A 15,229-nucleotide genomic window follows, 5' to 3' on the forward strand; every position below is an offset into this window, starting at 1 on the left:
AATGTATTAATTGTATTGTTTCATTATAATATATTTAGAAAACTTGAAATGATGCTACCGGTAGTTATATTTCTTTACTATTTTCAAGATACGTCATTGTTTAAAATATTGCGATAAAGGGATTTAATGATGTAAGATTCACACTATTACAATTTATCATTGTTACTAACCACAATTACATTTTAAGTAAGCTTTATTACAAATACGTAGCTACAAAATTGAAATTATTTGGATGTCTACACAGGTTGAGGTACCGTTTTTATTTATTGCAATATCTACACTTTTATAACTAACAAAAACCCTTTTCACTCGTCTCTTCGAAGTGGGATAAATGAGCTGAACCTTTTGTGGGATAAATTACACATCAACATTTACAATTATTAGACACTAAAATATAAGTTTCTGATGTGAAAAATTCATAGCGTAGCCAGTTAGTATTTAAGTTACGTGCCCAATAACAATTGGGTGTTTTTACAGTTTGTAAATAAGTTTTAGCTTCAAGGAGTGACATGATTTCTTCTTCCTTTATGAATTATGAAAATTATATGTTTTTAAATATTTTTCTCAATGAAATTACATAAAAATAAGAAAACACGTCACTCCCAGAAGATTTAACTCATGAAGGCATGCATACTGTAAAATGTCACACAATTATATTCAACCGTTTTGGGCCTGATTAGAAAACGGACCAAATCGCCAACTTTAACACCTTCACTGCGACCACGCGTCATGTACCGAAATGATAAACGTCTCTGTTTCACGTGGAGTGGTAAAATAAAAATTGTTCCACTCTTTTGTATTCGGGAAATTTATCTAAATGGTGTATGAATTCAAAATATAAATATTTTCAAAAACCAAAATCGGTTCACTAATTTATATTTTTAGCTGTGTTCGCAAGAGGACATATCCTTCTACATTTAGTTGATCTTCAGAACTCGGCCCAAACAACTCTCAAGAATGAATGATAAACTGGAAGAGAGTTTATTTCGGAGAAACGTATCTGGTCTGGGCTGAGGTAGCCACGACCACAAGATCCAATCTCCATAAACGTTTATCGGCTGTAAAATTGCACATTGAATACAATGGGATCACGATTTGTTGGATATGTTCCATGGCTTCTCACGTAAGGTGTTTATCACTCAATATTTTGATCTGCTATAATATTTTATACTTTACACAGCGTATACACGTTTTTCAAATAATTAAAACGGCGACTATAATGATTTCATTATAAATATTGGATAAAAGATGTTTAAAAAGTACTAATGAGTTGGTGTACTCCAAACCAACAAAATAAAACTTGATTGTGGCATCACAACTACCGGGTATCGCACTTATACAATTTCCTGAACATTGAACCCGGGCCTCGTAAACGGCATATTTACACTGTCAGGTCGACACTACCCACTGAGTCACAAACTACACTGATAACTAGAATTTACTACATTGTTCGTATTCAGATAGTCGACGGAGATCCCCCGAAACTGTCCGAAGTAAGTAAATGCTCGAAATGTGGATACAAGACAAACGTTCTTCGTAAGTAATTCTTCCTCGAATTATAGTCGGCCCTGACTAATTGATAATTTCCATTCAACCCCAATACCGGGACGAAATACCTGAAGTACTTGGGATCTGTGGGAACCATTAATTAAATCCCTGCTTGATTTATAATACAGTGAGTGAATTTATATTTCCGATATGTATGGCATTTTAATAAAGACCCCCCCCCAGGAACCAGATTTGGAGAGGGGGGAGGGATTTGCTACAACGTACGGTTTATCTATGAGAGAAGAGAAAACACAAATGGCGAATTCCCCTTAGTAGATACGGACATAATGTAAACAACTCGAAATGAGAAATTAAAATAAAACAAATAAAAAGGAACTATTGCTTAATCCCATCCATTTATTAGACGAGATTAAAAATAAGGAGTAAATCTACTACTAAATTTAAATACTTACTGTTCTAAGCGTGGAGTGGTCGCGACTCACTTTTTTGCGTTACTGTTGTAAACGAGGAGTGGTCGCGAGCCACTTGTACTGCGTTACTTTTGTAAGCGTGGAGTGGTCGCGAGTCACTTGTATTCAGTTAGCCTAATGTTGTAAACGTGGAGTGGTCGCGAGTCACTTGTATTCAGTTAGCCTAATGTTGTAAACGTGGAGTGGTGCGAGTCACTTGTATTGCGTTACTTTTGTAAGCGTGGAGTGGTCGCGAGTCACTTGTATATTGTGGGTGCATGATAACTCTGTTGTCCCGTCACAATAAACAAGTCAATTTGTACCTCTTGTTTGGCCCACCTGCTCCCCGACTCCCTGTACGCTTCTAGGCTGAGCTTTCAGACTCGGCCATACTGCCTCAACTTGAATTCTCATCATTTTTGTGTCACAAATATAATTTTTACCTTGTAATCGAGGACCAACTTGGATTAGTTTTTATACATTACAACACAAAATTGTTTCATAATTATTACCGGTTTGGTGTGATGTTCGCTGTTTCGAATTACCGTAATTTATAATGAGTAAATACATTAAATGACATTAAACCCATTGAAACTCTAGTTTTGGATGATCCAGGTTAGTTTTAGATCAAACATTTTGAGAAGGACGAACAATTTGATTAAGAAAATAAATTAAACTTAGTTATAACCACGTGGGTCACAAGCATTAATGTTAGCACAAATTATTAACTTTTGGGCAAATAATAAAATAGCAAAGCTATTTACAAGTTTATGAGTTAGTAATAATTAAATTATTTAAAACAATATTATTTCCGACAGTGATCTCAATAGAAGCAAAACAAAATAAATAATCGATGGTAAAAGTTATTTATTTGTGCCAAAAATTTTACAAAATGTATAAAATCTCAGTTCTCTCCACATGAAGATGTGAGCTAATGGGTTGGAATTTCACATCCTGAACATCATCAGTCATCTATTTCAACCAAGTACTTCCAATAAATTATTACAACAGCTTTCGTGCCCGTGTGGCCTGACTGATAAGAAAAGTAAACCCAGTATTGCTTTATCAGTTAAGGCTTAAAGTGTACCTCTTAAACACTAATAACAGAATTGATCACATTTATTTATATAATTATAAACAGTTTAACAACTTCACTGCGGCACGTGTCATGTACCGACTTCAAGGCAGCCAGAATTGCGGTAATGTGTGCCAACCACAGTAGATGTAAAATAAATGGTATAATGACTAGCAAGACCTTTGTCACAATTTCCTTACAATCTGTGACACAAATTATGATTAATGAAGTCAATTGTGTATAAATAGTAAAGGCTACAAAATAAAATTTGTGCAGGCATCCTTCTTGCATTTTATATCCACTGCATTCTTGTGTGTAGGCCTAGTTTAAATCACTGTTTTGTAAACAACTCGTTGTTGTGTTATGATGGTAATGATATTAATATCGTTTCTCTATGACGTAACATAGAGATTTTTACACGTGCAACATTAACGATCGACACACAACAGCAACAAGTGATTAACTGTTGACACATTGTTTATGAATAGTTTTTTAATTTTTTTTCCTGCGGTATCAACATAATTGGCCGCTACCCTTGCGTACTTGGCGCTAAATTTAATAAATGTTAAACTCACGTTATTGTTATCTGAAACAGAATTTAATAGTTCTAATAACGCCGTAATCACTATGTTTTGTTCATGCAATGGTTTCTAAAATTAATGTTATAATTTCATTTTTCTGAATTATAAATGAAGAAGACATTCCAATAAAATTCCAACATAGATATTTAAATCAATCTTAGATACACATTCTGTCTAGATATTGCTAATTTTTTCTTTATGACCATTACAATTTTTAAATGAAAATAAAGAATCTTAAGATTATTGTTTACCAACAACAGTATGGTACGGTGGCAATTAATATCTAACACAGCTAAACATATATTTTATATTCGTATTTTGCTGCACTGCTACCCAAATTTTATCTTTCAGCCCTTAGTTTTCTAGAGACGCGATTTCTATTTATAGTTTTAGAGTATTTGACATCCACTTGCTTGAAATGAACTTGAAATATTCTGTTCATAAACGTTGTATAAACGCGATGTTTTCAGATAAAATTCATAGTTTGTTGAATTTACTCTAAAAATGAAATAATAAACAATAAAATAAGTATATTATAAATCCCACAAAAATGTTATAACAATTACACCATCTGATTGTTTAAATTTTATTTATAAAATTGTTTAAGTAGTATTTATAAAAATATGGCGTTTATATATATTTTTTTAATACGAAAATTAGATTTATAATAAATATACGATTATTTTTAAGGATATTTAGGTTTTGAAAGTACATATCGACTTCAGTTGGTTAAAATTTAATAAAATTGATACAGCCGGACATTTGTAGCCAAATTTTTCATTATTTATGATAAAATGTGCATATTATGTGACGAATCCAGCAAATAAAATCTACAAACGGACAACAATTTTGGAAAGGTCTTTAGTTAACAATAATTAAGGGATACTGCTTAATGTCTCTGGCATTGATCATAAATGGACTGCCGTTCTTAATGCAAATGTCTTTTTAAGCCAAGGTTCTGCAAAATGTACAAAAAATATTAAATTAATTACGCTTTCGCGACATTTCTCTGATAGTCGTTAGTGTGTCCAGTAGTGGCTAAAGTAATGGCAGAAAACTTTAATAGTAATGAGCGTGTTCTATTGGTAGTAACTTTATCTAAAATAAATAATTCAAAGAGTATTAATATCCATAATTTAAAACATTTTAATTAAAACGCCTGCGCTTGAGATGTGTACTAAAATACTGCATCTTAAAAACTATGTATGCAGCAATTCCAAGTACGAGAATCTGTGAAAAATGAGTAAAATTGCAAGCAAACGGCTATTTTGTATTAGTGAGAACTTGGAGTATTGTTGTATTATTCTTTGCCGATGATGCATACCAAAATGTAAACAAAAACAAAAAACCATACTACTTCTAATTACCAAGATTGTTAGTTTACTCGTTGGGAAATCTATGATTAGAATAACACATGAGAATTAATTCAATATAACAAGTATGTAAATTATTCGTGAAGAAATGTTAATAGCATACGATGTCAAATGTAGGTAACCTATATTCGCTTAATTATGGCCCGCAACACCTGTGATATCACTCACCTTATATTTAGCTGACAGAACACTGTCTTCTTAGATCCAAAATCCAAAAGTAGGATGAGATGAAAATCACGTAGTAATAAAACATTTCAATAAATGCACCAACACAAGATTGTCAGTTCAGGCGATCAAGTAATACGAGTACAATCAACCTCACGCCGCGAATGTTCACAGTCTGACAGTCTCTTGAAAATCTGTACTTTCACGTCAACCTGTACCGTCGTCTGCGCATGCGTCAGGTTGCGACGATACTGTCGCTTGCAGCGCTACCTGACAGAGATATACGGAGGCTCCTAGAGCTGATGTTAAACCAAGAATATTATTTAGGTGGAAGTTGCAATTATTATGATGTGACTTTACTCATTAAAGTTACAAATACAATTGAAATTTAATCAATATTGTGCGATAAAAATGAGAAAAAATCTTTAATTTTTAATATAATTAAAAACGTGGCTTTAAGTAAGGCCTTTTGGGGTTTGAATTAACATAGAATTAACACTTTAAGAATGTGTACCATCTCATTATGGCTTTGTATTGCTGGTATAGCAAGATTTCCTAGTTTCTTTCCTGGGAAACACATTAAACCCGTTTCGTTTAAAAATATAATTGCTCTTTTGTATTGCTTTATACTGCGGATATGAGGACTGAGGACAAGACCCAACATCTGGCTGACACCGTGGAGGGTTGGAATGTGAAGTTCTAGGGATTTTGGCTAGACGGACACCAGAATGACCTGGGATTGCAACATTGATAACTTGAGTGTGAGGCTGGCAAGGTTTAAACCTGCTTATAAGGTTTAAGAGTCTATTGGACAATAGGCTCTTTTCACAATCTCCTCACATGTGGTCTGATACTGTGGGGACATTCTGCTAGGACTGCCAGGGTGCTCGGACTTAAAAAATTGCAGTTAGGATAATCACATAGACTGGACATTTTGACTGTTTTTGGCCAATATGTTTTAAGTTCTATGGCTTCCATCACGGATGACCCCGTAAACTTTCAAAGGAGGGGTGAAGTCCACAACCTAAATATTTGTCATGCGGGTTTCTACTATCCTCCACAATGAAGACATTTTCAGTTGCTACCATGAAAACTTTTAATAATTTCCCCCCGAAAATTCGCAGATAAGACTTGGGCAGGTTCAATCGAACAATTAATGAGAAACTAACTTGACCGAGTTAAAGGAACCGTTGACTTTTTTTTTAAATTTTTGTAATCAGCAATTTTCTATAGTGTTATTTTAGCCGTAATTACCCGATTTTAATATTTTAAATAATTTGACGCTGTATATTCGACAAACATCCGGTCGCTGACATAGAAGAATCGTACCAGTAATGGTAATGATCAATAAGTATGAACCAAAGGTTTTACCGTCAGGCGATTCCACAAATAAGTATTTGCATGGTTTGTTTTATTACAAATAACATTAAAATACCATTTGGTGTAAATATGCAAATAAAAAAATGAATTTAATATTTACAGAAAACCAACACATACAAGGAGATTTATCAATGATGAATCTAACCAATCCAAAAAGGGGCAACTTTTAATTAAATGATTTACTGACTTTTAAATACATCATGCTCAACACAAAAAAACTATAATTAAAAACTAAATTACATAAAGGATATTAGTAAATGGTTACACCATACAACTTTTTGACAATATACTAAACAAACATTGAAACGGAAAGTTAGAAAAGATAAAACAACATCACGGCCATTCCAAGAAACAAAAGAGACTCAAATCAAACACAAAAACTTACAAATAGAACTGTTACTCCAAAAACAAGCAATAAAGTATTCCAATTATTAGAAAACTCTAAAGATAACATTTTAAATGAAAACAAATCAGGAATTTATGAAATTATATCTAACGTCTGTGAAACAATTTGTATCAGACAAATGACAAAAACAATAAAAACAAGATTTAAAGAGTATTTATCACACACAAATATGGAAGAATGAAAAATCTGCTGTAGCCAAGCACTGCATTTAGTCAGGATACGCAATATCAAATAAAAACCTAAATTTAATACAAAGAATAACAAAACCAATCCACTTATAGGATTTGGAACCACTTCTCATAAACAGAAATAAAGAAAAACTCATTAATAAGGAAGAAGGACCTATTGAAAACTACATTCTACTTTATTCTCGATTTATTAAAAACTAAAATTTAGTCACGTCTAATTTGTAATACTGGCTGAAATATTTCAAAATTTGTATATTTGTATAATACCGGTGGTATTTTAATATAATCTTATAAATAAAAATGAATCGCAGATGTGTTGCTAAGAGCTAATCTCGAGAACAACTAAATCAATTAGCCTAATTGTTTTTATTATACGAGCCCACGAAAGGTTGATATGAAAAAATGGTTTCCCGGGGTAATTTGAAATTCGAAAATATAATGATAATATTTATGTTGCATAATCCAAATTTAACTTGTCCGGAAAAAAATCCTGTTTCCTTCATATAGATTTTAGTTTATATTGTTCTATCTATGACCTGGACTTTTAAACACATTGTCGTTATCAAAAACAAAACTAATATAATGATAAATGAAAAAAGAGGGCAGTGTTGTGTCACTATCTAGCCTAAAACTATCCTCTACAACACTCTCGTGGTCCGAGACCCCAGACCATCCGGAAAACCAAACGCAACGAAAATTCTATTGAATTTTGTAGAACAAATATCTTCAGAAAACAATACTATATTTCATATTGGGCTCAAATATACCGACTTAAGAAGCCCTGAAAGTCCATGGTCAATAACGTCAAGCGCCTTATTTACCTAAAAAAGATAGTAAAATTAAGCTTATTTTGATTTCACGAAAGCCACAGCTTTTCGAAGAAATATGAATATACCGGAAATTGTGAAGGAGTATAATGAAACTTAAATTGGGATTAACGTATTATACTATTGGTTTCAGGAAGGAGTTAATGTACATTAATGAACTGAATTAATATACTTAATACAATAATGCACATTAGGTCATAATCAATATTAGTCTGCAGCTATCGAGATTACAATTTAAATTATTTTAAGAGTTAGAATACCTTTAATAAAATTTAAATCTGTTGTGAATACAACCTTATGTATTGAACGAGAAAGTCAAGATAGGGAATAACTCAAACCATATTCTTTGACGAGTAAAGAAGACAAGTACACAAATCAATTGTTATATTCTTTTTACAGAGAGTAGATGTTTTTAGAGTTAAAATAATGGGATTTTGTGAAAGTAAACTGAATTTAGTTTATTAATTAGTAATGGCAATTTTATTAACTTAGATTGAACAGTGGTAAGACTGGCCTATTTGTTGTTAGAAGAGGGTTTAGATTTTAATGTACCAGAGATGTTTTTAATAAAGCAATTCGGCAGACATTTCTTGGATATCGTGTGTAATATCTCATTGAATTTAAATTCACCCACCTCACAGTTAGATGGCAATGATAATATTTTAAATTGTTGATCAAGTTTTAGGTTGCCCTCAAAGGTTTCGATTGGTAATAGTCGAGTACCTGGCATGGTTGGAATTTATTCTAATAATAATTTTCATTTTCAAACTTATTTAATTTACAATAATTCTTCAATTCTGGTGGGCTAATAATCTGAAAAATATAAGTATATTGAAGTTCTTGTCTGTTACTTCTAATTTTATGATTTTAAATGGTTTCCTGTTATATACTTACATTATTTTGTGAATTAAAAGGAGCGCCTTATTGAAATGTTTTTCTACATTTGTATAGAAAACACTATTCCAATATTCTAGTTTTTTAATATATAATAATTTAATATTTCTCAAAAGTTTTATATAGTTTTCTTAATAACCATTATTACTTTTATACTTTAGGTTCAGCATACTTGCTACTGAAGAACTACTAAATGAAAGGCATTCGTAGTCAGACGTGGTGCATTCGTAGTCAGACGTGATGCATTCGTAGTCAGACGTGGTGCATTCGTAGTCAGACGTGGTGCATTCGTAGTCAGACGTGGTGCATTCGTAGTCAGACGTGGTGCATTCGTAGTCAGACGTGGTGCATTCGTAGTCAGACGTGGTGCACTCGTAGTCAGACGTGGTGCATTCGTAGTCAGACGTGGTGCATTCGTAGTCAGACGTGGTGCGTACTCTGTCAGATTTTAGGTGGACACCTGTAATATTTTGTATTAAACTATAAAAAATATAAAATGGTATTAGAGGCTTTGTTATTACGAGTAAGATAACATTAAAATCTCCAAAGAAAATGGACTGATTTTTCGTCAATTTATACTCTTCTAACTTGCGTTCATTCATTGTTATGAAAGCTATTTACCGATCGCTTATATGTGTTTTGTGCCGTACTTGTTTGATGGAAACCCGAAATTAGATAGCCAAAATAACAAAAACACCTGTTTATTGATAGCGATTTGTACTGAAGCAATTACAATACCGGCTGCAAACTGTAAGCGCTTTTCTCTTTAAACTGTTCTGCCATTTTCTTCGATCATAGCCACCAAAATAAAAACAACCATAATAAACATTCTATATGTATATGGCAGTGTATGTGTATGTTAGGTATTTATGTACGGGTTTATGCACCATAACGCGAAATTATGAACACGAGAACTGCCGTAAATTTAATAAATCCAGATCAAATTAGGTACAGAAACAGTATTTATACATATCTCGTTAACTAGTAGTTTTTATCAATATTAAAAGTTTCAAAATGGTGCCCTTTAACATTTGCGCAAAATTTTAAGTTGACTATCTCCAATAAAAACCCAAATTATATGGTTCCTTAAAAATATTACTTAAATAGAAACAACTTTATTTCTGTACTCGTTCAATATATTTTAAGGTTTCAAGGTTGGAGTGTCAATGTTTCGAAAGGAATTGGTTATATCTAAGTTATTACGTATCGTAGAGTAAAACAAAAACAAACATTTTAGAATTCTCAGGAATTTACGATAGTATTTTATTTTAAGAGTTTTTTAAGTCATGTAAAGTTTTCAGATTGTTGCCGTACAAAGTTTTGAGTAATACTTATTTAGTAACATTCCGAAATAGTGGTGAACACTGTGCCCCTGTAATGTATAACCGATTCGATCTAAATCTGGTACAAGACCGTATTTACACATTGCGTGCATAATTTCGTTGGGCAGTATCAACTAATAGAAAGGTTTCAAGTTAATTGCCATCGCATTTGTGTAAATCGTTTCGCAACTAAAATCAAAATCGATACGCCTTTTACTTCTGTTGGCCAAGATTGAAGAAAATTAAAAAATACGGAAATTTCCTAATGAGTGTGATTGTAATTGGCAGATTTACAAAGTATCTCTTTGAGTAGTGTTCTACGCTGTGTATTAGCTAAGATTTAATACTGATTATTATTATTTAGTATTATAGATCAGTATGCTCAGACGGGCATATCTGCTTACAGTCAAGGGCGTTTTACGTTTTAAGATTCCCACCCCTTTCTATTGAACACTTTACACATTTGTGTTATGGTTATCATAATGTAACAGTTACGTAAACGACTATTAATTATAGTTAAATCATTGATCACTCACTGTTGGAATATTTATTAAGGTAGCTCTTAAAAGCTGACTTTAAACATGGTATTAGGAGCTCATTTAGTTACTTGTAACTATAGTTTGTTCTAGGAAGGAAAAAATACAGAACCAAACATATGGGAAGCTAGCGTTCAAAACTCATAGAGTTTTATAATGAAAACAAATGTTAATGGACTTGAAAGACAAAATAGGCAAACAAACAATTACTAAAAAAACACACAGTAAAAAGAAAGTCGGGAAATGAGGTAGGCTTATTGTTTTAAAATAAAAACATTTCTTTACCGTCCACATCATGTTTTAGGGTGGAATGATTTGTGGCTGATATCTTTAACTAATATACAGCATTCCACATCTCAAAACATGGATGAAATGCAAATATATCACGAAACAGCGACAACTTCTGAAACTACGTTTGTTCTAAATCTTTAAAACATTTAAAATCATTATTTTAATTTGATTTCATTTTCAACGTCATTATAGACATATCCATAGAGAGGGGTTTAGGAGTTGTAGCTCCCCCTCCCTCCTCATTGACACAAATATTCAAGGTAGGCTATATCTTAACTTACGTTGTTAAACTGAAAGTATAACGTAGTCGATTCAGTTTAGTTTTTATTTGATCTGATATTTTCACTATAACATCTGACATGTACTAAAACACAAGACTCATGCTCTGTAATTTTTCCTAATAACGAGTCCGTAGCGTTTGAAAAGTTTGATATAATACAGACAGGGTCATTTCAACACATTCCGCGCTTCGGGTGAGATAGATAGCGGTACCTATTGGCCATGAGCGCGTACCGGTCTTCTCTTTCAACGGCTAATTTGCAATACTTTTAACATAGTTCTCTTCGCTTTCGCTGTTGACGCTAGTCGTGTATTAGTTACTTGTGTCATTAATGAATGCAGATAGTAGAAGTAGTAACAAAAATAGTACAAAACCTGTTGTTTTCTGATTTTACTATTTAAGAATATTTTGTTTCTTAAAGGTGATTAAATTTGTTCGTTATTATTTCAAGCAAAATTGTATCAGACACATACAAAATTAGATACATATCAAAACGTGCTTTATAGTTGACTTACATATATAAATATAATAATGAACTTCCAATTCTTTGGTGGTGAACTTCTGTTATATCGGAAGTTATTTATGGACAACCTCCATTTAATTTATTTTATAACATATTTTAATCAAATGTTCTCAGAATCTGAAAGTCCAGTCCAAGGCAAAGAAATATTATAGTCATTTACGTAATATCTGACTTGAAGATCGTATTTTTTTAACGTGTTATCTTACACATTAGAACACGTTTTGTTTACATACATTCTAGGAATAAAATATAAATAAATAATAATAACAAAATATTGTTAGAAAGTAAATGTTAATTAAGCTCATATTGAAATAAAATCTAAAACTTAAACGAAACAGTAAAATGCATTCCGACCAGATAACGTTCTAGTTTTGAGAATTTAAATAATTTAGAATCAAAATATAGAACTGAATTTTTATAAATACGCATCTTCAATTCCTCTATTTTTAACAAATTTAAATTTATATTGCTAGAGCTGTTTTTATTAACGTTCTGAAAAATCATATCTCAGCCCTGCCTCGACTAAAATATTTCACATTAAGGCTACCCTGAAAGACTCGTGGTCGACAACTTCAAAAGCCTTAATTAAATAGAAAAAGAGCAAACTCATATATAGCTAGTATATATATACTAGCTGACCCGAAAAACGTTGTATTGCCATATAAATTCTTATTAGTATGTGCGAATGTTGTGTATGAGAGGTAGAAGCATGGAGCGCTGTAAACGATGACGGAATATAACAATTACAAAACGTTAAACATTCATATTTCCTCTTTTAATATAATGTATTCTGTATAGATAATTATCATATATGATACATACGATAATATTACTAATTACAACATCAATCCTTTAATTCAATTGGATTCTAAATTTTACAATATTTATTGCTAGCCAATCTTTAGCTAACACAAACAAACTGAATGGTTTGCCCACTCGAGAGCATGCTACATATTGTTGCCCGTTGAAAAGCAATACTTCCACATGGATGCTTTTTTACGGTGCAAACCTGTATGAAGACTTCTGGTTCGTGTGAATTATATTTCCGACGCTAACGTTGAGTTTGCCTTTTTGACACGATCAAGAAAATACGTTAAAAGTTTATATTTATCGCTATTTTAATTTATTTTGTTAGATAGTAACATTATCTTTTAGATCTTAATACTTAATATTTGATTGAAAGGCACAGCTAAGAGTACGTAAACAATGACACTACATGTTTATTGCCTTGAAACTGAAAAACGTTGTTAATATTTTTAGAAAATTTAGAGCTGGAATTAGTTTTTGCCGACTGTTCAAAGGGGAGTCCTTGGTGCAAAATTCTGACCATCTTGTCGTTTTTAATAACTAATTACGTTAAGTTTCAATTCACTAATCTCAAGTTTAGATGGTGATTATAAATTAGAATTGGTGATAATTTCCCAGGTTACCAACAATTAAGCCCCTGGCATGGTCAAAATTTACTGTAAGTCTTATTTTATGTTCAAACCTCTTTTATTAATAATAACTATTCTGGTGGCCGACTGATCTGTATAATAAGCGTCTTGCAGTTATTGTCTGTTAAATTCTAAGTGTTTGTATTAAACAACTATGGCTTCTTATAAACTGATACTGTTTATTGAGTTAAAGGGAACGCTTTGTTTGAATAATCTCTAATAGTATTTATATAAAAATTAATTATTCTTATTTCAACATCTCTTTCGTTGAAAACGCTATCCCAATTATCACGTTGCAAATTGTTTTAGATAGTTTTCTCACTAAAAATTATCAGTTTGATTTTTTTTAGGTTTTTTGCTTATGAGAAACTTCTAAATAAAAGGGTAATATGTTATGTGAAAGAATAACAAAAAATGTGTGTATACCATGCCAGCCCTGGCAGATCTCAGTACTTTGTCTAAAACTGTAACCGAAAAGGAAAGTCCTATCTAATATGGCATTAGAGTCTTTGTCATGACTAGTAGGATAATATTAAAATCGCCAACAAACAAGAGAGATAAGTTTTTTGTCGATTTATATTCTCGTACGTTCGTTAATTATTACAACAGTTACAATTTACCGATCGCTATAACATGTTCCTGTCACACTTTGTGTATGAAAACCTAGAATTAGGCAACGTAATTAACGAAATATCGTGCTTTGTAAATAATACTGTGTTTATTAACAAAATCGTTAATAAAAAATGTACATTACTCACTAAAGCAAATGTTTAGGGGGCTCCAGACTTAACACCCTTAGACTTTTTTTGTGGGACCACTTGAGATCAGTAGTTTAAAACATATCCCACTGGTGTGCAAGACTTGAACAAAACAGAATCACTGCTAAGTCCAAACACTTAACCAGAGAAACTTCTAGAAAGGTTAGGCAAGAATCTGAAAATAGGTTTTTTTTCTAGAATAACAATGACTACCAATTTTACCATTTGATTTGAGGTTTAAAAAGGATTTACAACAGGATTCAGTAAGTAATTTTGTAGTTATTAGCAGTAGTACACTATTTTGTAGACTAATAATTGTGTAAGAAATTACAGTATTGGCTGCTGATACCAAACGGCTTCGCCGATTTTTCTTTACCAAAATAGAGCATTTTTTATGAGCTTTAATTTGAGGTGTCACAAGGTATATGTTGCCATTTCAAAATTTTGACTTTGGGTACTACGGGGGACATGGGGGTGAGCACCCCCATTTTGAAAATATTTTTGTTTGTTTCTCCAATAGTATTATTCACTTCCGTTTACAGAATGTTGATACTTGGGCTGTAAGTATTTTAATACGAGTTTGAAGTTTTTAAATGAACACCCTGTATATAAATAAAGTTTTATGCACATTTAAAGTGTATAGATCAGTTCGTATGCGAGATATCGTTCGATCAGATAGACAGATAGAGACACTAAAATTACGCTTTTCCAACCTCTCCAGTGATAGGCTTCGCTAAGGCTCAGCCAATAATTTTCAAATGATCATAATCATATATTAAGACCTCACAAATCGCAATATCAGTTTAAACTATTAACAAACAGTAACAGTTTTAAAACCTCTAGACTACGAATACACTATAATCAACTGACATAATATACTTCTCATTCCTTACTGTAACTGTATGTTACATAAGCTACTTCGCATTCGCTCCGATACACAAATAACTTTCAAAGAATGGCATCTAACCCTTCATAAAAATTTTGTGGCCATGAAATTAAACTGAGAATGTTGCGTTTAGCTTAATTCCATCTTCTACATAATGCAACGTTAGAAACCTAACACTGTCAGTGTCAGGGATTTGACTCCCGAAATCTCCACGTCTGAAGAGATACAAAACAGTCGCTGACAAATTAGTTACAACCTAAACTACTTGCTTAATTTAGAAATCAGATATCTAGACTACAAAAGAAGTATATTTGGTTTTCCAGCAGCCATCCAGTGTAATCCAGATGAAT

The 15,229-nt window shown here is 32.2% G+C and overlaps 1 protein-coding gene across 1 annotated transcript in view; it reads right to left on the bottom strand.

Moving 5' to 3' along the window:
• Nucleotides 1-5,328, bottom strand: part of LOC124356939 (protein numb) — a 204,338-nt gene extending 199,010 nt beyond the window's left edge. The window contains exon 1 of the mRNA XM_046808253.1: nucleotides 5,156-5,328. The gene's annotated coding sequence lies outside the window, so the exon portion shown is untranslated. The remainder of the gene's footprint in view (nucleotides 1-5,155) is intronic.
• Nucleotides 5,329-15,229: the final 9,901 nt, after the last annotated feature.

The sequence above is a fragment of the Homalodisca vitripennis genome, chromosome 3 (assembly GCF_021130785.1).
Source record: "Homalodisca vitripennis isolate AUS2020 chromosome 3, UT_GWSS_2.1, whole genome shotgun sequence".
Classification (NCBI taxonomy): Eukaryota; Metazoa; Arthropoda; class Insecta; order Hemiptera; family Cicadellidae; genus Homalodisca; species Homalodisca vitripennis.